We start from the raw sequence: 25,827 nt of genomic DNA, 5'->3' as shown, positions 1-25,827 counted from the left end.
TAGGTGGATACTGCTATTTCCTTATTTTAATTTGCATTTCCCCAATAACATGTGATGTGGCATCTCTTTGCACATACTTATTTGCAATCCGTATGTCTTCGGTGAGTTGTCTGTCCAAGCCTTTTGCCCTTTTAAAAAACTGGCTTGTTCATTTTTTGGCTGAGTTTTTTTTTTTTTGGGGGGGGTATATTATTTTGGATAACAGCATTTTAGTGTAATGTACCTTTCTCACATATTTACTCCAAGTTTGTGGCTTGTCTCATTTTGTGGAAAATATGTGCTATTTTTACCGTGAAGTAATAGATGTGAACCAGTGAAAATACTAAGTATACTGTTGAGAAATGTAATGAGGAAATTCACCTGAAGTTATAGGATAAACTACACTGATATTTTCATGAAGACATCTTCATTATAAAGCTCATTTTAAAGTTTGAAGTGATCATTTTAGAATGGTGGAATCCACTGCCAGTCAGCGGTTTGTGCAGAACTGCAGAATCTTGTGCTTACTATGGATATTTTTTGCATATCAACTCAAAAATGCATATACAGGAAGTGTGGGGTTTTTCTTTCATTTTATTTGACAGAGAAAGGGAGGGGAAGAGGGAGGAAAGAAGGGGGAAGAGAAAGAGAAGAGGAGGGAAAGGGAGAGGGGGACGAGAGGGGGAGGGAGAGAGGGGGGGAGGGGAGGGAGAGGGAGAGGGGAAGGAGAAGGAGAGGGGAGGGGAAGGGAGAGAAGGAGAGGGGAGGGAGGGGGGAGGGGAAGGGAGAGAAGGAGAGGGGAGGGAGAGGGGGAGGGGGAGCAGGGGGAGAGAGGAGAGGGGAGGGAGAGGGGGAGGGGAAGAGGGGAGGGGGGTCAATCTTCTATCTGCTGTTCACTCCCCAGATGGCCGCAACAGCCAGATTCCATTCATGTCTCTCACATGAGTGGTAGCGACCCAGATACTTGAACAATAACCTACTGCCTCTGAGGTGGGCTTCAGCAAGAAGCTGGATCAGAAGTGAAGGACCTGTGTCCCAAGCAGCAGCTTAACCTGCTGTGCCAAATGCTGGCCACACAGTATTTTAAAAAAATCACAATTTTTTCAACAATGAATCAAGACCAGAAGGCACATGATTTGCTATGAACAATTTTCTGTGACTTCAACTGTTAGTGTGTTTCCTATTTCATACAGCTTTTCTTATTTACTGGGTGGTTCATATAGTCAATGTTTCAAAATCCACCTCTCTGAAATTCCATCATAAATATTAAACTGATTGTTATTTATCTTAGCTGTAGCTGTTATAACAGAAATTCTTTTTTTTTTCAAAAAATTATTATTTTATTTATTTGAAAGAGTTACAGACAGGAAGAGAGGTAGAGAGAGAGAGAGAGAGAGAGAGAATTAATCAATCTTCCATTCACTGGTTCATTCCCTAAATGGTTGCAACCACTAGGGCTGGGCCAGGCTGAAGCCAGGAGCCAGGAACTTCATCCCATCTCCCAGGAGGGTGGCAGGGCCGCAAGCATTTGGGCCATCTTCCTCTGCTTTCCCAGGTGCATTAGCAGGGAAGTGGAGCAGCTGGGACTGGAACTGTACCCAAACTGGATGCCGGCATTGCAGGCAGTGGCTTAATCGGCTGCACCACTATGCAGGCCCCATGCACAGGTTTTGTCAAGATTCTGAAGGCCAACCGTGGCGCCACTGTGACAGCATGTGAAGCAGCCTGTCTCCCGGCATGCAGACCGCTGTCATCTCACGGTGTCCCCATATGGCACTCAAGGGGGTAGCAGAAAGATCTCTGGGGAGGCCACATCTATGGGATTAGAGCTTCAACTTCCCTCATTCAACTCTCCCTCCTGAAGACCCTATCTCCAGACACAGCCACACTGCGACTTAAAACTTGTGTCAAAGGAAAAGGTCTTCATTCAGGCTAGACAGAGGTTTTCATCAATGAACCAGAGACAGCATGGCTGAAGGCTCATTTCTCACATTTGCCGGAAACTAACTCACAACGTTCACCCAACATGTTCATCCCACGGTGAAGCCAGAGCACATCACGGGTCTAGCTCCTGTGGCACAGGAAAGGGGGAGCTTTGCCAAAGACGTTTTGCTGACTGCCTGTTCTGGGTTGCTGAACCCTTCGGTCTCACTTTTCTGACTATGACATCCTTCCAGCACTCGTGTTAATTTTTGCTATGAGGAGTGAAACCTTGAAAGACGCCCTGTAGTTTACATTCTTTTCTGTATTGAGTGAAAAAATTTTATCAGATTCATAATGAAAAGAAATACTTCATATTTACTGATGAAAAACAGAAATTACTGTACAATGTTAGGAAATAGATTCTGAAACTTTATGCCACTGATGAAATGCAAACAGTAGGTGGGAAGTAGGGGTTAGTGCATCCTGCATTCAGTAACACTCCAATTTTAGATATTTACAATGATAATTCCTCTTTGCTACTTTATTTTAGCTTTTTTTAGAAAAGTATTAAATCAATAAATTCACCTGTGTCTGTATATCCAGACTCGGGTCTGCATATTATGATCACAGTGAAGTTGTGTTCTTGTTTGCACCTAAAGCATTGTTCTTATTTACAGCATTTGATGAAATTTTCACTTTAAACTTCATTATATATATATAAAATGTGAAATTACATACATGTTGGGGCCGATGCTGTAGCACTGTACCTGCAGTGCCGGCATCCCTTATGGGCATTGGTTTGAGTCCCAGCTGCTCCACTTCTGATCCAGCTTTCTGCTATTGCCTGAAAAAGCAGTAGAAGATAGCCCAGGTCCTTGGGCTCCTGTGCCCTTGTGGGAGACCTGGAAGAAGCTCCTGGTTCCTGGCTTCAGATTAGTGCAGTTCCGGCCATTGCAGCCAATTGGGGAGTGAACTATTGGATGGAAGACCTGTCTCTCTCTGCCTCTCCTTTGCTCTCTGTGTAACTCTGACTTTCAAATGAATAAATACATCTTTAAAAAGAAAATGATATCTAATACTAATCCAGTTAGAAAATGGGCCAAGGGCCTGAATTCAGAATTCTCAAAAGAATAAATACAAACAGCCAAGAAATAAATGAAAAAAAAAAAAAGTTTAGTATCGTTAGCCCTCAGGGAAATGCAAACTGAAACCGCAGATTTGTCAGAATGCCTACTATCAAAAAGATACAGACAACAACTGCTATTCTGAAATAAAATGTTAAAAAAAAAGGGAGAGTGAATATGGTATCTCGATGATACAGACAACGTCAACTGCATCTTGCAAATATCACCATGTATGAGTTTCAGGTAAAGGCAGTTTAGGGGACTGTGGGAGAGGGTGGAGGAACTGGACAAAGGTGATCATGCCCAGAGATTTGGTTTCTCAGGCTTGTGTGGTTTTGCTGATCCAGGATACTTACCTGCAATGCACAGTGAGGTGGTCTGAATGGGAAGGCAAATTGCTGAGAATTAGAGACAGACACAGAGCTACAGAATAAAATAATAAAGATGTAGAACATGAGGGCAGTGGGGACAGAAAGTAGCAGATAACTGCATTTCATAGCCAAAACGGAACTTGTGAGCATGAAAATAAATGTGATGATAATAAAATGTATAAAAAATGTTACACTCAATCATGCTCTGTCATCTTCACATTGCACACGTTGGTCATGTAACATGATTTTTTGGTTAGTTGACTTGGGATCCATTTGCCTTAGTGACCACAACCTTCATCAACATTTCCCATAACTTGTTTAACTATTAATCAGTTATGACTTACATAATTCAAAAGCTCATTTATTCATTTATTTATTGCTACTTTACTGATTTGGGCTAGTAATTACCTCATTCTTAGATAAAAGTTGATGCTAGGGGTCATGCATCATGACTTTTATGGCTTGTTGGGTCACAAAACATTATCTCAATTAGGAATGTGAACTACAGTGTTGTGTTGGTCCATACTCGGATTGTTCTCTTTTGCAGCAGAAGCCACTTGGAGGTGAGGACTGGAAGATGTCAAACCTGAGTTGCTATCTCCCTGACACCATTGGGTGTGGTGCAGAGCTCCGCCCCTTCATCTCTGGGTGTCTCTCCTCTGCAGTTCCCTTTATCTGAGTGGGTGTTTCTTTTCCAACAAAGTCGCGTCTTTCTCATCCTTTGGACAAGTGGAAATACCTTCAGCTTCTGTCTCCTGAGCTCTCTGTATTCTCTAAGGGGTCCTTAGGTCAAGATCTAGGCCGGTTTCTCACTGGCTATGTCTAGGATGGTGGTGCACACCCAGTCCATAGGAAACACTCATGTTCTGTTGTGTGGACAAGCTGTGGCTTGCATCCTGCCTTAAGGTGCTCCACCTTCAGCTCATTCATAGGATACTAGCTAGTCATTCTCTTGCTGTTTGCATTTTTCACGGAGTTACACATCAATCTATTCTGCTCTTCAATGTAAGGGACTTCATCAGGTTTACTTGTCCTTGGGGTAACTGCAGGGTCTGGCTTCTCCTGTCCCCATGAATGTTCACATTTTTTTTAAAACTTCTGAGGGACACCTAGCAGCTTGTCCTTTTCCCTGGGATCCCTGATAAAACGTTTAGACCCAGGTCTTGAGAAAGTGCCCTCAAATCAATGAATACTTATCTTCTGATCATGCTAAAGAACTTTCAAAATCCAGTGCCAGCCAGATGTCACCATCGAAAACAGAGACCAGTATTTTCTATATAAAAAATTATTTGAGGCCGGCGCCGCAGCTCACTAGGCTAATCCTCCGCCTTGCGGCGCCGGCACACCGGGTTCTAGTCCCGGTCAGGGTGCCGGATTCTGTCCTGGTTGCACCTCTTCCAGTCCAGCTCTCTGCTGTGGCCCGGGAGTGCAGTGGAGGATGGCCCAAGTGCTTGGGCCCTGCACCCCATGGGAGACCAGGATAAGTACCTGGCTCCTGGCTTTGGATCAGCGCGGTGCAACCAACGGCAAAGGAAGACCTTTCTCTCTGTCTCTCTCTCTCACTGTCCACTCTGCCTGTCAAAACAAACAAACAAACAAACAAACAAAAAATTTGAAAGGCAGGAAGAGAGAAGGAGAGTGAGGGGGAGAGGGAGAGAGGGAGAGCGAGGGGGTGAGGGAGAGATCTCTCATTTGCTGGTTTACTTTCCAAATGACTACAACCACCAGGGCTGTACCAGGCTGAAGCCAGAAGTCAGGATATCAATTCCCCATTGGTGGAATGAACCGCAGTACTTAAGCCATTATTATCACCTGAAACCTCCCAGGTTGCACACTAGCAGGAAACTAGAGTTCAAAAGTGGTACCAGAACTCAAACTTGGAGCTTTGATATTGGATGCAGGCATCACACATGGCACCTTAACTTCTAGGCCAGACACCAGCCACTGGGAAGTAGTGTTTTACTATTTTGCTTACCATATAGGAAACCTGGTGCTGGCATTGTGGCACGGGGGTTCAGCCACCACCTGTGATATTCATATGAGTACCAGTTCAAGTTGCAGCTGCTCCACTTCTGATTAGCTCCTTGCTAATGGTCTGGGAAAAGCAGCAGGAGATGGTTCAAGTCTTTGGGCCCCTGCCACCCATGTAGGAGACTTGGATGAAGTGCCTTTCTGTGGGCTTAGGCCTGGCCCAGCCCTGGCTGATGTGGCCATTTGGGAAGCAAACCAGTGGATGGAGGAAGATACTCATTCATATTTTTCTTTCTTTCTTTCTTTCTTTCTTTCTTTCTTTCTTTCTTTCTTTCTTTCTTTCTTTCTTTCTTTCTCTTTCTCTCTCTCTCTCTCTCTCTCTCTCTCTCTCTCTCTCTCCTTTCCCCATCTCTCACTGTAACCCTGTCTTTCAAATAAATTATCTTTAAAAAAGCATAAACCTACCCTGAAATTATTCTGGGTACTCTAAAGAATATTAATACAGATAATTAGATTTGTATAACTCTTGCTGGGGCTGAGAAAGGCAACTCTAACTTAGCACTAAGGTTGGTTTCATCTAGAAAACTCTGGGAATCTAGGAGCCACTGGGGACCTTCCTAGGATGACCTCAATTTGCAGAACTCACTCAAGCGATTAGCAAGCATTCACTACCATCTGCCCCAACTGCACAGTCATGGGGTAACCACAGGAGACCATCAGGAGCTGCTGCAAATCATATAACTGCCATCTGCCTACTTGTCTGCTGCAACTGTTCCATTCATTCCCACTTTCCAAACATCATGAAAGGGCTTCTCACTAGCAGCTGCTAACCAGGAACCACGTGGGGAAGAAGCTTCAGAGAAATCTATTTATATACAATCCTAGCCAGGGGTGGGGTGGGGCGAGGGTGAGTTTACGAAAGACAACTCAATGCCTGATCATGATTCAGGAATAGACAAAAATCTGGCATTCTATGCTTTATTACAGGTTGGTAAGCATCAAGATATTTGGTTTACAGCTATCTCCTCAGAGGAAAGGTATTATGGTATATTGAAAAATGTTTTTGATTCGAGATTGAATTCTGTGTGACCTTCATTTACATCATCAGCATACGGAAGGGTTGGGCCAAGTGTTTTCTAAGGTATCTGCCAGTTCTAGAGTTGTGTGTGAATGAACGTTAGTGTAATTGTGAACTCCCTTGGGCCCTTTGTTTTGTGAATTCTTAATGGCTGTCTCACAGGCACTGCTGATCTTTCTCTAACAATTACAGTCACCTTCCCTTTAAACCTCAAGACTTTAGTGTTAGTTGCCAGAGTCCAGTCTTGTGAATACTTCATAATCCTGCTAAAATCTCTGACAGGAATGCCTTCTCCCCAAATGTTATCAAGTATTGTATCCGTGTACACACTTTGCACTGGGGATGCTTCTGGAAATATATAGACAACTGAATTATCATGATACATTTCAAAGTAACAGTTTTTAAGATACCATTTCAGCATCGTATGTGCTGTGAACAATGTACTTTTGCTCTTCAGAGTCCCTGAGTCCTTAATTGTCTGAACTTTACTTTATATTTCCACCATAATTTTCTTTCATGTGAAAGGAATGTGATTTTATACTCTTACTTGGCATTAAAGGGAAAATTTTATGATTGTTTGAAATATTTATGTGTGGCTACTTGCACATTATCTCCACACAGTTTGACAACCTGTTCTCATGTAAAAACTGTTTGACAATGCACAAAGTAGATAGTGGGAAAAAATGTTCCGACAGGAATAAACCATATATGTTGCAAAGCATATTTCACATAGAACAGTGTACTAGGGAAGCCACTGAGAGCTTTTTTAAAACGTCATAATGCACAAATATTTACTGTCTGAGAGTTCCACACAAAGTCTAAGAGAATGCAAGGTGAGAACACCAAGTTACATTCAGATCATGTACCATTGAGTGTGTGTGTTTAGAATGTATACAAACTTATATGTAATACAATGAAAATAGAGAAAGAATAGGAGAGAGAGACAGACAGACAGACAGACGGGAGGGGAGTGGCTCTGTAATAAATGATCACTGCATGGAATAATATTCAGTACCTGTGTTTTCGGATCCTACCCTAAAGAGTCCACCTCACTCCTTCATATCTTATTTGGCTTCTCCTACCAGTGTATTGTCTCTCCTCATCCAATATCGCCATCGTCCATGGACTCATCTCACTTTCATTTTGGAATTGTTTCCAGCAAAGTACCGACTACTGTGTCCTCAAACATTTTCCTTCCCTCTGGAGATCTGCTTTGCTGTGGATACTCCTCCAAGCCACAGAGGCACACTTCCCAGAACACAGCCTTAGAGGAGGTACCACATGTGATTTCTCAGGTGTGTAAAAATTAACACAGAAATAGAAGAAACATGAACAAGGAAGGCAATATGACCCCAAACAGGAACATTAATGCTGGTCTCTGAAAATGAGGAGATTGATGAAATGCCTGAAAAGGAATTCAAAAGAATGATTTTGTGATTACTCAAGAACACAGAAAATCAGATACATGAAATAAGGAAATATGTACATGAGATGGATGAGTCTTTGTATAAATTATTTATTTTTTACTAATATAAAGAGACTAGATTTCATGTAGAAAAAGATCCTAAAATGTGCAAGAAGGAAATGTCAGACTCCGTTCAAAGGATCTCCAATTAGACTGGCAACAAGTTTCTCATCAAAAACCTACAGGCTAGGGGAGAAAGAGGAGTTCTGGTCCAAGTCCTAAAAGAAAAAGAGAAACCAAAAACTGTCAACAAAGAATCCTTTACCCAGAAAAGCTCCAATTCATCAATGAACGTGAAATAAATACCTCTGAAGACAAAAACTGAAAGAATTTGCCACCAACCAGACAGCTTTATACAGGGCACATCATGCTGCATCAGCAATAAGAAAGAATGTGGAATCAGAACACATCCTAGTACAAGAACAAAGGAGAGCCAAAGGAAACAACAGGAATATTCACAGAAAATGTCAGGATCAAGTCATCACTTGTCAGTAATAACCCTCCATGTAAACGCACTAAATTCTCTAGTTAAAATATACAGATTGGCTAAACAGATTTAAAAACTAAACCCTCCTATTTATTGCCTACAAGAAACCTACCAACAAAGATACCAACAGACTGAAATTGAAAGGATGGAAATGATATTCCGTGCAAGTGGAAATTTGAAGTGAGAAGCAGTAACTGTCTCTGTATCACACAAAGTACACTTTAACATAGAAACTGTCAGAGACAAAAGGTCACAATAGGAATATGTAACTATAGTGAATGTATATGCACCTAAATGCTAAGGCACCCAGATATTTAAAACAAATGTTAGTGGATCTAAAGGGAGACATATGCTCAAATACAATAATGGTGGGGGACTTTAACACCCCACTTTCACTAGTGGGCAGAATAACAAAAAAATTAAACAAAGAAACACAGAGCTAATCTTATAATATCCACCAAATATATCTAATTGGTATCTACGGAATATTTCATGCCACAGCTGCAGAATATTCATTCTTCTCATCAGTGCATAGAACATTCTCTGGAATACACCATATACGGGCCACAAAATGAGTCTCAACAAATTCAAGAAAATCAACATCATACTATGTATCTCTCTGACCACAACAGAAGGAGGCTGGAAATTAACAACTTAAGAAACTTTAGAAAAACATGGAGACTGAACAACATAATGCTGAATGAAGAGTGAGTCACAGAAGAAATCAAAAGGGAAATAAAAAATGATTGAAACAAATAAAAATGACAACATATTTCAAAACTTATGGTATAAGCAAAAGCAATGTCAACAGGAAACTTTATAGCAATTAGTGCCTACATCAAGTTATTGGAAAGCTAACAATTGATTTAACAATGCATTTCAAGGACCCTGGAGAAACAATAACAAGGCAAGCTCAAAATTAGCAGGAGGAAAGGAATAATAATTTAAGAATAAATAAACATAATTAAAATAAAAAAGAATAGTGAAATGAAGGACTATTTGAAAAAAATAAACAAAATTGATAAACCACTGGCCCAATTAACCCTGCAAAAAAGAAAGACCTAAATTAATAAAATCAGAGATGCAAAAGAAGATGTTAAAATGGATACCACAGAAATAAAAAAGAATCATTAGGAATTGCTATAGACAGCCATATGCCAACAAATTTGAAAATCTATATGAAGTGTATAGATTTCTGGACACATAGACTTTATTAAAATTGAGGTACAAAGACATACAAAGTCTGAACAGACCAATAACCACAACTGAGAATGAATCAGTAAAAAAGATCCTCCCAACAAAGAAAAACCCAGGACTAAATAGCTGAAATGCTGGATTCTACCAAACATTTAAGGAAAAACCAATCCCAGTTTTTCTTAAACTGTTCAAAACGATTTAAAGGGAGGTAATCCTCATAATCTCTTTCTATGAGGCCAGAGTCACCTTCATGCCAAAACCAGAAAAGGATACAACAAAAACAACAACAACAACAACAAAAAAACTACAGACCAAAATCACTGAAGAACACAGATGCAAAAATCTTCAACAAAATACTAGCTATCTGGGCCGGCGCCGTGGCTCACTTGGCTAATCCTCCACCTGCGGCACCAGCATCCCATATGGGCGCCAGGTTCTAGTCCTGGTTGCTCCTCTTCCACTCCAGCTCTCCGCTGTAGCCCAGGAAGGCAGTGGAGGATGGCCCAAGTGCTTGTGCGCCTGTACCCACGTGGGAGACCAGGAGGAAGCACCTAGCTTCTGGCTTCAGATCTGCGCAGCACTGGCCCTAGCAGCCATTTTGGGGGTAAACCAATGGAAGGAAGACTTTTCTCTCTCTCTCTCTCTCTCTGTCTAACTCTGTCAAAAAATAAAAATAAATAAAATACTAGCTATCTGAATCTAAAAACAGATCAAAAAGATCACCCATTTGGACCAAGTGGGACTTATCCCAAGCGGTTCAGGCATAGTTCAACAAAAACAAATCAATAAACGTGACACATCACATTAACAAACTGAAGAATAAAAACCACATGATTATCTCCATAGATGCAGAGAAAGCATTTGGTAAAATACAATTTTCTTTAATGATAAAAACTAAAAAACTGGACATGGAAAGAACATATCAGACAAACAAGGATACCCATGACAAACCCACAGCCAGAATTATACTAACTTGGGGAAAGATGGAAGCAATTACACTAGGATTCCCAATCAGTCAAGGGTGGCTATTCTCACTATTACTATGGAATATAATTCTTGAAGTTTTAGCCAGACCAAGTAGGCATGACAAAGAAATCAGAGGGATACAAACTGAAAGGAGGAAGTCAAATTATCCATTTGCAGACGATGTGATCGTATCTATAGGAGAACCAAAAGACTCCACTAAGAGATTATTGGAACTCATATGAGAGTTTAGCAAAGCCGTTGGATATAAAATTAACAAACAATGTCAACAGCATTTATATACAGTAACAATCCTATGGTTGGGAAAGAACTTGTAAGATCAGTCTATTTCACAATAGCTCCAAAAAGTTAAATTACCATGCGGTAATTTTAACCAAGGCTGTGAAATATCTCTACAATGAAAATCACAAAACATTAACAAAGAAATCAAAGACAGAAAAAATGGAAAAATATTCCATGTTCCTGGATTGGAAGAATTAATATAATCAAAACGCCCATACTATTTAAAACAATTTAGAGACTCAGTGTGATCCCAATCAAAATACCAAAAGATGCGTTTCTCAGATCTGGAAAAAAAAGATCCTAAAATTCATATGGAAGCACAAGAGACCCAAAATAGCTAAAATAACATTAATCAATAAGAACAAAGCCAAAAACATCACAGTACTAAATTTGAATACATGCTACAGGGTTGTTATAACCATAACAGTCTGGTACTGACAAAAAACAGACATGTGGGCCAATGGAACAGAATAGAAGCCCTAGAAATCAATTCACACATCTGAAACCAGCTAACCTTTGACAAACAAGCTAAATCCCTCCCTGGAGAAAGCAGAGTCTTTTCAACAAATGGTGATGGGAAATTTGGTTCTTTGCATTTGGAAGAATGAAACAAGACCTCTACCTTACACCCTATATAAAAATATACTCATAGCAGAAAGACCTGAAACCATCAAACTAGTAGAGGAAAACATAGGGGAAATATGTAAGACACTGGAATAGGTAAGGACTTAATGGAAAAGACCCCAGAAGCACAGGCAATAAGAACAAAAATCGACAAATGGATTATATCCTAAGAAGCTTCTGCAAAGCAAAGGAAGTACTCAACAAAGGAAGAGGAAATTGACCAAGGGGGAGAAAATATTTGCAAAATATGCATCTGACAAACAATTAATATCCAGAATATACAAAGAGCTCAAGAAACTCAACAACAACAAAACAACCCAGTTAAGAAGTGGAAAAGGACATGAACACACATTTTTCAAAGAATGCAATACAAACGGTCAAAAACAGTTGAAAAACTGCTCAGGAGCACTGGCCATACGGGAAATGCAGATGAAAACCCCAATGAGGCTTTACTGCACCAAAGTTAGAAAGACTACCAAAAACTAACCACATGCTGGTGAGGATGTGGAAGAAAAATGTACCCTAATTAACTGTTAGTGGGTATGTAAACTGTACAAACATTATGGAAGACTGTGTAGAGATCCCTCAAAAATTTAAAAACAGATCTACCATATTCCTTGGAATTTACCCCAAGAAAACCAGCATATGAGAGTTGTTTGTAGCCCAATGTTTGTAGCAGCTCAATTCACAATAGTTAGGATACAGAATCAACCGAGATGTCCATCAACTCACGACTGGATAAAGAAAAGGTGGTACATACACATGGCAACACATTAATTAGGCATAAAGAAGAATGAAATCCTGTTTTTCTCAACAAAATAGATGCAGCTGGAAGCCATTGTGCTTAGCTCCATAAGCCAGACACCAAAAGACAAACATCATGTTTTCTCTGATTTGTGGAAGCTAATATATAGAGTAAAAAAAAAAAAAAACCTTAACATATATAAGTGATTTTGAATCTTGGGATTTGATTATTATTTATAGCCCCTGTCTATATTCCTTCTCAACAGTGATCTATTTAAAAAAATAAAACAAAAACAAAAACAAAAACAAAACAAAAAAAATTGTGGCCGGTGCCATGGCTGCAGCACCAGTACCCCAGGTTCTAGTCCTGGTCGGGGCGCCGAATTCTGTCCCGGTTGCTCCTCTTCCAGTCCAGCTCTCTGCTGTGGCCAAGGAAGGCAGTGGAGGTTGGCCCGAGTGCTTGTGCCCTGCACCCACATGAGAGGCCAGGAGGAAGCACCTGGCTCCTCTCCTCGCTTCAGATCAGTGCAGCATGCCGGCCATAGCGGCTATCTGGGGGCTGAACCAATGGAAAAGGAAGACCTTTCTCTCTCTCTCTCTGTCTTTCTCACTGTCTAACTTTGCCTGTCAAAAAAAAATTGTTCTTTAAATTGTTCTTCCATTTTCTTCATTTATAGTCATAATTTGACAAAATATTTCTTGCTTGTCATTTAAATCACATCTGAGATCATTTTTGCATTGTGAAACCAATGCTGACACTTCCCTTTCTGCCACCATTATTTCCTTTATTGGGATATCAGTTTCCTGCATTTCAGCACCTGCTGCTTCAGTCTACTGCCACGTAATTTATAACTGCATCTATATTTTTCATCATTCTTTCATGCTACAATGAAAGGAAAAGGTGATTCATTTACTGTTCATCTCAAACAGTAGCCAATATTTCAGCAACTTCCTCATTCCTTATTTCAAAGAGTTCTTAGTTTTACATTTTGATTTCTCTATTTCATTTCTTAATACATTCTTTGGAATTTTTCCATTAGTTTCTTCGGGGATTACAACACATATCACTTATTCTCAGTTTATTTAGAATCAATATTTTATCAATTCTAGTACACTGTAGATGTACAGAAGACAGTTCCAAGGTCTCCTGGTGAACTTCTCTCAGCTGCACCACAATGACCTCACTAATTTCTTCATTTTCTCCTTGAAAGTTCTAACTGAAGTACTTGTAAAACAGCACACATGTCCAAGCAGGCAACTCAGTTTTCACGTTGTTAACACACCCATGAGACTCATGCACAGTGAGAAGCAAAGTAACAGATACTCCAGGGGCATCCTTGATTTCCTACAGCAGACCCAGCAGTAACTTCCAAGCCGATTTTTCATAGATTGACTGTGCCTGCAATGGACCATTATCTAAACAGATTAATACACAGTTTGTACTTTTTGTCTTTGACTTGTTGCACTTAAAATCAATTTTGCGAGATTAATGTACGCTATCTGGAATCATTGGTGTTTGTTTTCAGTGATGTACATGCACTGTGAGTAGAATGTAACCAATGCATCCATTTGAGAGTTGACCAACAGTCACATTGCTTCCCGTTTTTCTTCATTATCTACAGATCTGCTCATAAACTTTCTTGAACATCTTCTGCATATACAAATTCATACACACAGTACTGTTTTTTAAAGATTTATTTATTTATTTGAAAGGCAGAGTTTCAGAGAGAAGAAGAGGCAGAGAGGGAGAGAGAGGTCTTCCACCTGTTGGTTCACTCCCCAAGTGGCTGCAACCGTAGCTGTACCGATCTGAAGCCAGGAGCTTCTTCTGGGTATCTCACATGGATGGCAGGGGACCAAGGACTTGGGCCATCTTCTTTTGCTTTCCCAGGCCATAGCAGAGAGCTAGATTCGAAGTGGAGCAGCCGAGACTCAAACCAGCGCCCACATGGCATGCCAGCACTGCAGGCAGCAGCTTTACCCGCTACGCCACAGTGCTGGCCCCCACACAGTACTGTTACGTTGGATGTAAGTAGCTGGGAAGGTCGTTATGACTGAGTTTTGCAGACCTCTGTCCTGGAAGCCCTTTGGAGTGCTGACCAGTACTTGTATAGACTCCATTTTATCAGGCAGCATGACTTTTACACTGAATGACTTGATATATGATTTTAAATCTTTGAACAAACCCTGTTAGGAAAAAGAAAGTCTGACAGCTAAAGGGACATATGATTAGTTCTGTGTATAGACTCCGATGTTTGAATGCCCTGGATATAATGTGGTTCTCTCTGTTAACTTTCTGTGTGGCATAAGATGAGCTCTTCCTTCCAGTTCAGCGTTCTTTTTTTAAAAAATATTACTTTAATTTTTAATAGGTCCAATATGGTTCGTTGATGAAATTCTAAGAACATAACGATTTTCCCTTCCTTCCTCTCTCCCTCCCTCCCACTTCCTTCCTTCTCTCTTATTTTGATTTTGAGATAATATATTTTAAATAAACATTACATTAAAAATGCTTAATCTTCACCAAATCAGAAGTTTAACAAGCTAAAAGAAAAAAAGACGATAGTTTAGTGGGAATACAGACAATGGCTATAAAGAGTAACTGCATGAAAAAATGACCAAAAAAGTAATCACAGATCATTAAAAGTATTGTAATATAACATTCTTAGCCATTGCTTTGACAAGGGTATGAAACAAAGTTTTATAAGAATATTTGCAGCATACTGATACACACAGACATTTCAGTGAAAACAGTAACAGTCTTTACCTGAGGGTCCCTGTGAGGGTACAATCAAGTAGTGCTATGGTTTGGGTAACGTTTGAGATGTTCCCAAGGATTTATTGACATGGAATTGCCATGGTGAAGTACTGAGTGAGTGGAAACGAAACTCGAGTATGGGGTTTAGAGGCAAGGCCTTCGGGAATAACTAGGATTAGATAAGGCCACTAGGGCACGGCCCTCAGGGAGGGCATCCCGGAAGCTTTGCAAGGAGAGAGACCAGGCAGACACACACACGTGAGGCTCTCTGTCTTGGCCAGGTGGTGACCTCTGCTGTCGTGGGGCTCAGCCAGCAAGCAGGACGCCAGCAGGTGCAATTCTTTGAACTTCCTGAACTGAGATAATCAAATCTAATTTGTTCTTTCTTTTCTTAAATGTTTTTACTTATTTGAAAGGCAGAGAGTGACAGAGACACAAGGAAGAAGACAAACAGGTGTTCTGTTTGCTGGCTCACTCCCCAAATCCCTGCAGTAGCCTGCGGCTGGGCCAGGTCAAGCTCAGGAGCCTGGCACTCAATCCAGGTCTTCCACGTGGGTGACAGGGATTTAAATACTCGAGCTGCTGCTGCTGCTTACCAGGGCGCACATTAGCAGAACGTCGGAATCAGAAGTGGAGTCGGCACTTGAACCCAGGTGCTCCATCGTGGGATGAGGCTATGCCAACCAGAGCCCTTATTACTGCACCACCATCCCCTCTTCTTCCTAAAGCAGCCTGTCTTGGATATTTTGTTATAGGGACACAAAGCTGAAGAATGTGCCCCAGATAGCACTTTGTCTTGCACAGAATAAACATAAATACATGTTCGTTGCTAGTACCACTGCTGTCACTGTTGTTACTTTTTCCTCTGGAGGAGGATACATTGGCGGAATGTCATCTAAGGCCATAGAGTGACTGGCAGAGAGCGGAATCTCTTTGGAGGGGAAGGACCTTTGTTCACATGGGGGCAGGGAGTGAACGTTCCCGTGTCCTCTGTCCCACAGCTGTTGGCACAAAGTCCACATTCTTAACAAAGGCATTTATTCCTAATGGGGTTTCTACAATGTCTCCCCCACCATGCGCTTCCACTACTGTACCCTCCCTGGTAACTGCACTCCCACGTCTTTGGGCTTTCTCTCCTTCCATGGCAGGTCTTGCTCTGTCTCTTCACAAATCTGGCAAGCAGTTGCTTATCCTTCATGACACAGCTGTCTTAGTGGGAGAGAGACTGCGTGCCTGCAGTAGCAGGGATCACCTCAAGCTAGATTTTATGAAAACTGGGAACGCGATGAGAAGATGCACAAGGTTATTAAGCAGAACCTAAGGGTAAGTTCTGCAGTCGGGTCCCAGAAGGACTTGAGTTAGGCTGGGAAACAGCCCAGAATAAAAACTCCTTTACTCTCCGTCATGCTCTTTCTCGGTGAAGCCAAATGTCCTGTGCTTGTCCCTCCTTTTCTGCGTCATCGTGTCTATCTGCCACCGTGTCCCATGTAAGCTTGTCCATGACGGATAACAGCAACCTTTGGCTACAGGACCTTTTCAATTTAATTAATGATGGACCGGTCTGGAATTTCTAATTCCAGGCTACAAATCTCCTGAAAAAATGGTACAATTTCTCTAGCATAGACGAATCTTCTGCTCCTGCAAGCCCATCATTGGCTAGGAGAAACTGCTGTTTGCTCAAACATGTCTTCAGGACCGCCCTTGATGGGGAAAAAGGGGTGTAGGGATGGGGTGAATGTGTGCAGGGGATGGAATCTGCATTTTTCTTCTCTTGGATTTCTTTGGTTAGCTCACAAAGGGAAGTGACTCTCAAATCTGGTAAACTGTCAGTCATTAATCACATCCTAGGCATTTGGGCCCAATTATTACAAAGATGTGGTTTTTGTCTCTCTGGACTGTGAGTAGTCGTCTGATTTCCTGCAGGTCTGACTTATACACTGTAGACTGATTTCCTGGGCTGGATACTGTATATTATGGGTTTTTTTTTAGTACATGATTTGGGCATTTTCCAGGTCAGTCTCTCATCTACAAGGATACACTAAATGCTTGGAGATACAAATGGAATTTCCTTTTTTTTTGTTACCAGAAGTCCTTTGTAAAAGGCTATATTCAGCTCTTATTCATTACAAACATATTGAACAAACTGAATATATAGATATAAAAGAGAAAAACAAGATAACTTTATATAATATTCAAAAATTTCCTAGTGTCCAAAAGTTAGGGGTCTAGAAGTGTCATTTCCAGTTTTTCTTATGTGATTTTATCTTTTCTTCCTTCCTCAGAAAACTGTTTACTTACTACTCAAAGTAGATTTCCAAGAAGCCTCTCCCTGTATTTAGTTGTTAATACTGAAGCAAGTGTGTATTTCATTTTCTTCTGAAGTATAAAGCACTCAGCAGCAAGCGAGTATGAGTGAGAGGCGTGGTTCTGCCGGTCACCGGGTAGCTGTGCTCACCCAGCATTCCATGACTTGGACGACTCTTTCTTGAAATATTCTAACTTCGGTTTCCAAAATGACACAAACATTGGGTTTCCTATCACATGTCTACTTCCTTCAGACTGTCTTTTGGGTCATTTCTTTTGTCATCTGTGCTTTCCAAGTTTGTAAGTGACCCTCTATTCAATCCTGTGGCTTCAATGACCACAGACTTGCTAACTCCCATATATATATATATATATATATTCACAGGTTGCATTCCTGCATCTCCAGCTACCTACTGGATTTATTACCTTGAGGATGGAGTAATAAAAGTAATTACCTTTTCTGGTTTTCTTGTGGGGTTGGGACAAATATGTGGATCCCGGGAGAGATGAAGATATAACACTGGTCTTAGACTGGAGCTCTCTGGTTGTTCCTAGATTGGAAAATGTGGCAAAGTTCCCACTTACTTTTTCACTCTACTGCTACCCTTACCCACTACACATGTGCACACATACTTCTTGCCTCCAGGGTAAACTAGAAATGACGTTTGTCATATGCCACAGAGCAGTCACATGAGAGAGAGAGACACACAGAGAGAGAGAGAGAGAGAGAGAGATCGCAAAATGGGTGAATCTTCACTAAATTCCAATATTTTTGGCCCTACTCTGTTAGTTTAACTTAATGAATATCAATCCCTCTCTGACTTGGGAAACAGCCAAGTTGTTTATTCACACACATGCAGCGATGCCTGAAGAACGAGGACGGAGGGCAGAGTGTTGTCATCTCACACTTGTCGCTCCTTCCTGGAGGCGGCGGGTAAAGAGAACTAGGTTCTCCCAGCATATCCGCCGGGATGTCCTGAAAGGGCTTCAATTTCAGTGGACAAACGGGAACCTTCCACTGCACTGTCCAGCCTCAGCTGCTTCTCCTCCTGGGCTCTCTGACCGTGGAAGTGAGCATCTTTCAGTTCTTCAACTCAGAATGAAGAAAAAACAGAAAAATGCAATTTTTACTTTTCCTCCATATTTTCCCAGGAACATGGTTTAGAGGGAAGGAGGGAGCAAAGGAATGGAATATCATCATGTTCTTAGAATCATATCTACAAAGCACACTGAGTCTACTAAAAACTAATTAAAAATTAAACATTTTTAAAAATCAAGGATAAAATATAAATGTTTCTTTGTAGCATATCACCTTTTACAACTGAACTGCCATTGTTTCATGATGTGAGTTGACCTTTGTGGCTGTCATCACTCATCTGACAGCAGTGACAGTCATGAATTTGCATTATTACATATAATACCTGCACCCCTAATCCTACAGCCTGATTCCTGGATACTTTTTAGAATTCCATTTTTCCACTTGACCAATAATCTGTTCCTATCAGATAGCTTACAACGCACACACGGCTCAGAAGTGTGTTCAGAGTGCTCCCAACTCTGAACTTTGTGAAAGAGACACCGAATAGCTCTAAACAGGAAGAGGAAACTCTCAAACAGCACCTGTACTTTAAGCACTGTGTTCTTCATTGCATATTGGATACAAAAATAATTGTGAAGTTAACATGACCTCCTTTACATACAAAACCATGTTCTCTAGAAAATAAACTTCTGAGAATTGCAAAGAACAAAGCAAAATCTTCACAGAAATGCAGCACCTTTTGCACTTAGTTTGTATCTTATCTTGGATAAAAATGTGCTTCAGAACTCACCCGCTTCAAGTATATAATCTCCCAATATTTCATTCTGTCCATGCACAGAAGATGGTTAGACTTTTCCATGACAATGAAAGTGTGCAGCACACTTTCAAGATCTGTGACATCAATCACTGCAAAGCCCTTGTTATGAAGTAGGTTAAAGGAATCCACAGGCACCAGAAATGGCTCTTTCTTGTCACTACTTTGGTTTTTTTTTTTTTTTTTTTTTTTACAGGCAGAGTGCACAGTGAGAGAGAGAGAGAAAGGTCTTCCTTTGCCGTTGGTTCACCCTCCAATGGCCGCTGCGGCCGGCGCACCGCGCTGATCTGATGGCAGAAGCCAGGTGCTTCTCCTGGTCTCCCATGGGGTGCAGGGCCCAAGCACTTGGGCCATCCTCCACTGCACTCCCGGGCCACAGCAGAGAGCTGGACTGGAAGAGGGGCAACCGGGAAAGAATCTGGCGCCCCGACCAGGACTAGAACCCGGTGTGCCGGCGCCGCAGGCGGAGGATTAGCCTAGTGAGCCGCCGCAGCGCCGGCCACTACTTTGTTTTGAATATAAGGGACTCAGAGAATGAAATGATCTTTGCAGTGAAAGAAGCTGACACATACAATCACATTAAGTATTTCCTCTGCTCCAGGCGTTGTTCTACGTACGTGAGTCATGAACTTATTTAACCCTATGGAGCAATAGGTACTAGAAGTGTAGAGTTCTCTTCTTGAAAGCCTTGAGGTCATATGTGTTTAAAAAATTACAAGTTTTTTTGGGCAAGCGCTATGGTGCAGTGGGTTAAGAACCGGCACCCCATATGGGTGCCGGTTCAAGGCCTGGCTTTTCTACTTCCCATCCACCTCCTGCTAATGTGCTTGGGAAAGCAGTGGACGATGACCCAAGTCCTTGGGTCCCTGCCACCCATGTGGGAGGCCCGGAAGAAGTGCCTGACTTCTGGCTTCATCCTGGCCCACCCCTAGGCATTGCAGCCATTTGGGGAGTAAACCAGAAAATGGAAGCTCGCTCTCTCTCCCTCTCTCTTTATCTCCTTCTCCTTCTCTCTCTATCTATAACTCTGCCCTTCAAATAAATAAAACTTAAAAAGTTAGCAAGTTTTCAGGTTTCATAAAGATGAAGTAGCACATATGTGTAGAGACATAATACAACTAGGAGAATCTGGGGCAGAACATTATAATCAAATATGAACATTTCCATAAAGGAACTTATAAATATTCATAACATATGACAGCGTGGTTATCAACGGCCTCATCAGTTCAGATTTGTTCTTGTTGTCCAATGAGCTTGCTCCAAATATAAAATTTTGATTCTGAAAAAAATGTGGACAATTATTCACTGGTGATTTGTGTTACTTGTTATCTGCAATATTTCAGATGAAAAATTAAGGCATGAAGATATCAAGCAGTTTGGTTAGAAATTGCATTGTAACTGAGTGGGCGAGCAGGAGGCTGCGGCCAGCAATCCAGCTCCAGAAATCACTGTCCTCCATCGGCCACCACCATCCTTTGTGCCTGCTGCTTAAGTGTGCTGAATTTCTACAACCTGTGAATTAACTGTACCGTAACACTCATTCCAGTGCTGAGATGAGATCTACCGCCATAGAGCACGTATTCACCAACCTGTCTCATTTTTGGAAGCAACAGAGAATCCTCTCCTAAATGACAATATTTCAAACACTTAAGGATGTTTTTCACTGTTTCCCTTTATATTCTTCTCTTTATTTATCTAAACACTTCCATTTTATTCATGTTCAGGTTCTTTCCTTTCTATGGTGGGTCAAAATTTGGCCCTACTAACAAGTACCATGTTTTTAACTAATGTCCTTTCAAAAAACACACTGACTGTGAGAAAAATCAGTAAGCTATTTAATTTACAGTACAGTGACAAAGTTGCTCCAGTGGTGAGAACACCATTCTTCTCTTAAGAGAACCTAACTGGCTCACTCTTTTCGCTATCTCTGTTCTGCTACTGACTTCTGTTCCCTCTGTGGCTAACTAATGCCTGACAACTCAAGCTACTGAAGTTAGCATGTGCTCATCTTAGTATTCCTAAGAAAGCTGCTTTCCTTTAAAAAAAAAAAGCAAAAAAAGTGTTTATGAGGATGCAGAGAAAGGCAAACTCTGAACCACTGTTGGCTGGAATGCACAGTACAGCCACTATGGAAAGCAGAAGAGAAATTCTTCAAAAAACCTGGAAACGCATCTACCGTACGATCCAGTTCTCCTACTACTGGCCCCACTGTGTGTACAGACACAGGGAAATTGCATCAGCATGCCAAGGAGATACCTTCAGGTACGTGTTTTCACAAAAAGGCTTTGAATACCCAAGTTATGGAATTACCAAAATGCATATGGATAGAAAAATAATTTATTTTTATTTTTTAAAATTTATTTAATGAATATGAATTTACAAAGTACAGCTTATGATTACAACGGCTTCCCCCCCATAACTTCCCTCCCACCTGCAGCCCTCCCCTCTCCTGCTCCCTCTCCCCTTCTATTCACATCAAGATTCATTTTCAATTATCTTTATAGAACAATTTAGCATATATTAAGTAAAGATTTTAACAGTTTGCACCCACACAGAAACACAAAGTGTAAAATATTGTTTGAGTACTAGTTATAGCATTAATTTACAATGTACAACACATTAAGGACAGAGATCCTACATGAGGAGTAAGTGCACAGTGACTCCTGTTATTGACTTAACAAATTGACACTCTTGTTTATGGCATCAGTAATCACCCTAGGCTCTTGTCATGAGCTGCCAAGGCTGTGGAAGCCTTTTGAGTTCGCCGACTCTGATCATATTTAGACAAGGCCATAGTCAAAGTGGAAGTTCTCTCCTCCCTTCAGAGAAAGGTACCTCCTTCTTTGATGACCTGTTCTTTCCACTGGGATCTCACTCGCAGAGATCTTTCATTTAGACATTTAGGTCTTCTTTTTTTCCAGAGTGTCTTGGCTTTCCATGCCTGAAATACTCTCATGGGCTTTTCATCCAGATCCGCATGCCTTAAGGGCTGATTCTGAGGCCAGAGTGCTGTTTAAGACATCTGCCATTCTATGTCTGCTGTGTATCCCTCCTCCAATGTTGGATTGTTCTCTCCCTTTTTTATTCTATCAGTTAGTATTAGCAGACACTAGTCTTGTTCGTGTGATCCCTTTGGCTCTTAGACTTATCAGTGTGATCAACTGTGAACTGAAGTTGATCATTTGGACTAGTGAGATGGCATTGGTACATGCCACCTTGATGGGATTGAATTGGAATCCCCTGGTATGTTTCTAACTCTACCATTTGGGGCAAGTCCGATTGAGCATGTCCCAAATTGTACATCTCCTCCCTCTCTTATTCCCACTCTTATATTTAACAGGGATCACTTTTCAGTTAAATTTCAACACTTAAGAATAATTGTGTATTAATTACTGAGTTCAACCAATAGTATTGAGTAGAACAACAAAAAAAATACCAAAAGGGATAAACTATTAAGTTGTTCATCAACAGACAGGACAAGGGCTCATCAAGTTACTGTTTCTCATAGTGTCCATTTCACTTCAACAGGTTTCCTTTTTGGTGCTCTGTCAGTTGGACGGATCAACCGGACAGAAAATCAACAAGGAAACAGCAGATTTAATCAACACTATAGCCCACATGGATCTAACAGATACCTACAGAACTTTCAATGCTACATTTAAAGAATTTACATTCTTCTCAGTAGTGCATGGAACCTGCTCTAGGATTGACCACATACTAGACCATAAAGCAAATTTCAGCAAATTCAAAAGAATTAAAATCATACCATGCAACTTCTCAGACCACAGCGGAATGAAGTTGGAAATTAGCAACTAAGAAATCCCTAGAGCATATGCAAAAAAATGGAGAATGAACAACATGCTCCTGAATGAACACTGGGTCACAGAAGAAATCAAAAACTTTCTGGAAGTAAATGAGGATAACAACACAACATATCAAAACTTATGGGATACGGCAAAAGAGTGTTGAGAGGAAAGTTTATAGCAATAGGTGCCTACATCAAGAAATTGGAAAGGCACCAAATAGATGAGCTTTCAATGCATCTCAAGAATCTAGAAAAACTGCAACAAACCAGACCCAAATCTGGTAGGAGGAGAGAAATAATTAAAATCAGAGAACAAATCAACCGGATTGAATAAAAAAAAATTACAAAAAATCAGCCAAACAAAGAGCTGGTTTTTTGAAAAAAATAAATAAAATTGACACCCCATTGGCCCAACTAACTAAAAAAAAGACCCAAATCAATAAAATCAGAGATGAAAAAGGAAACGTAACAACAGACACCACAGAAATAAAAAGAATCATCAGAAATTACTACAAGGACTTGTATGCCAGCAAACAGTGAAACCTATCAGAAATGGATAGATTCCTGGACACACGCAACCTACCTAAATTGAATCAGGAAGACATAGAAAGGCTAAATAGACCCATAACTGAGAAAGAAATTGAAACAGTAATAAAGGCCCTCCCAACAAAGAAAAGCCCAGGACCAGATGGATTCACTGCTGAATCCTACCAGACATTTAAAGAAGAACTAACTCCAATTCTTCTCAAACTATTCAGAATGATCGAAAAAGAGGGAATCCTCTCAAATTCTTTCTATGAAGCCATAATAACCTTAATCTCTAAGCTGGAGAAAGATGCAGCATTGAAAGAAAATTACAGACCAATATCCCGGATGAACATAGACGCAAAAAATCCTCAATAAAATTCTCACCAATAGACTGCAACAACACATCAGAAAGATCATCCACCCAGACCAAGTGGGATTTATCCCTGGCATGCAGGGATGGTTCTATGTGTGCAAATTAATCAATGTGATACACCACATTAACAAACTGCAGAAAAAAAGCCATGATTATCTCAATAGATGCAGAGAAAGCATTCGATAAAATTCAACACCCTTTCATGATGAAAACTCTAAGCAAATTGGGTATGGAAGGAACATTCCTCAATACAATCAAAACAATTTATGAAAAACCCACGGCCAGCATCCCATTGAATGGGGAAAAGTTGGAAGCATTTCCACTGAGATCTGGTACCAGACAGGGATGCCCACTCTCACCACTGCTATTCAATATAGTTCTGGAAATTTTAGCCAGAGCCATCAGGCAAGAAAAAGAAATTAAAGGGATACAAATTGGGAAGGAAGAACTCAAACTATCCCTCTTTGTGGATGATATGATTCTTTATTTAGGGGATCCAAAGAACTCTACTAAGAGACTATTGGAACTCATAGAAGATTTTGGCAAAGTAGCAGCATATAAAATCAATGCACGGGCCGGCGCCGCGGCTCACTAGGCTAATCCTCCGCCTAGCGGCGCCGGCACACCGGGTTCTAGTCCCGGTTGGGGCGCCGGATTCTGTCCCGGTTGCCCCTCTTCCAGGCCAGCTCTCTGCTGTGGCCAGGGAGTGCAGTGGAGGATGGCCCAGGTGCTTGGGCCCTGCACCCCATGGGAGACCAGGAAAAGCACCTGGCTCCTGGCTCCTGCCATCGGATCGGCGCGGTGCGCCTTCCGCAGCGCGCCAACCGCGGCGGCCATTGGAGGGTGAACCAACGGCAAAGGAAGACCTTTCTCTCTGTCTCTCTCTCTCTCACTGTCCACTCTGCCTGTCAAAAATAAATAAAAAAAAAAAAAAATCAATGCACAAAAATCAACAGCCTTTGTATACACAGGCAATGCCATGGCTGAGAAAGAACTGCTAAGATCAATCCCATTCACAATAGCCACCAAAACAATCAAATACCTTGGAATAAACTTAACTAAGGACGTTAAAGATCTCTACGATGAAAATTACAAAACCTTAAAGAAAGAAATAGAAGAGGATACCAAAAAATGGAAAAATCTTCCATGCTCATGGATTGGAAGAATCAACATCATCAAAATGTCCATTCTCCCAAAAGCAATTTATAGATTCAATGCAATCCCAATCAAGATACCAAAGACATTCTTCTCAGATCTAGAAAAAATGATGCTGAAATTCACATGATGACACAGGAGACCTCAAATAGCTAAAGCAATCTTGGACAACAAAAACAAAGCAAGAGGCATCATAATACCAGATTTCAGGACATACTACAGGGCAGTTGTTATCAAAAGAGCATGGTACTGGTTCAGAAACAGATGGATAGACCAATGGAACAGAATTGAAACACCAGAAATCAACCCAAACATCTACAGCCAACTTATATTTGATCAAGGATCTAAAACCAATTCCTGGAGTAAGGATAGTTTATTCAATAAATGGTGCTGGGAAAACTGGATGTCCACGTGCAGAAGCATGAAGCAAGACCCCTACCTTTCACCTTACACAAAAATCCACTCAACATGGATTAAAGACCTAAATCTACGACCCGACACCTTCAAACTATTAGAGAAAATTGGAGAACCCCTGCAAGATACTGACACTGGCAAAGACTTCTTGGAAAAGACCCCAGAGGCACCGGCAGTTAAAGCCAAAATTAACACTTGGGATAGCAACAAATTGAGAAGTTTCTGTACTGGAAAAGAAATAGTCAGGAAAGTGAAGAGACAACCGACAGAATGGGAAAAAATATCTGCAAACTGTGCTACAGATAAAGGGTTAATAACCAGAATCTACAAAGAAATCAAGAAACTCTTTAATCCATGTGAGTGAATTTTTGTGTAAGGTGAAAATTCACTCAACATGGATTAAAGACT

Source organism: Oryctolagus cuniculus, chromosome 9 (assembly GCF_051225735.1).
Source record: "Oryctolagus cuniculus isolate XC-2025 breed Fujian yellow rabbit chromosome 9, ASM5122573v1, whole genome shotgun sequence".
NCBI classification, from domain to species: domain Eukaryota; kingdom Metazoa; phylum Chordata; class Mammalia; order Lagomorpha; family Leporidae; genus Oryctolagus; species Oryctolagus cuniculus.
This window is presented reverse-complemented; position numbering follows the sequence as displayed.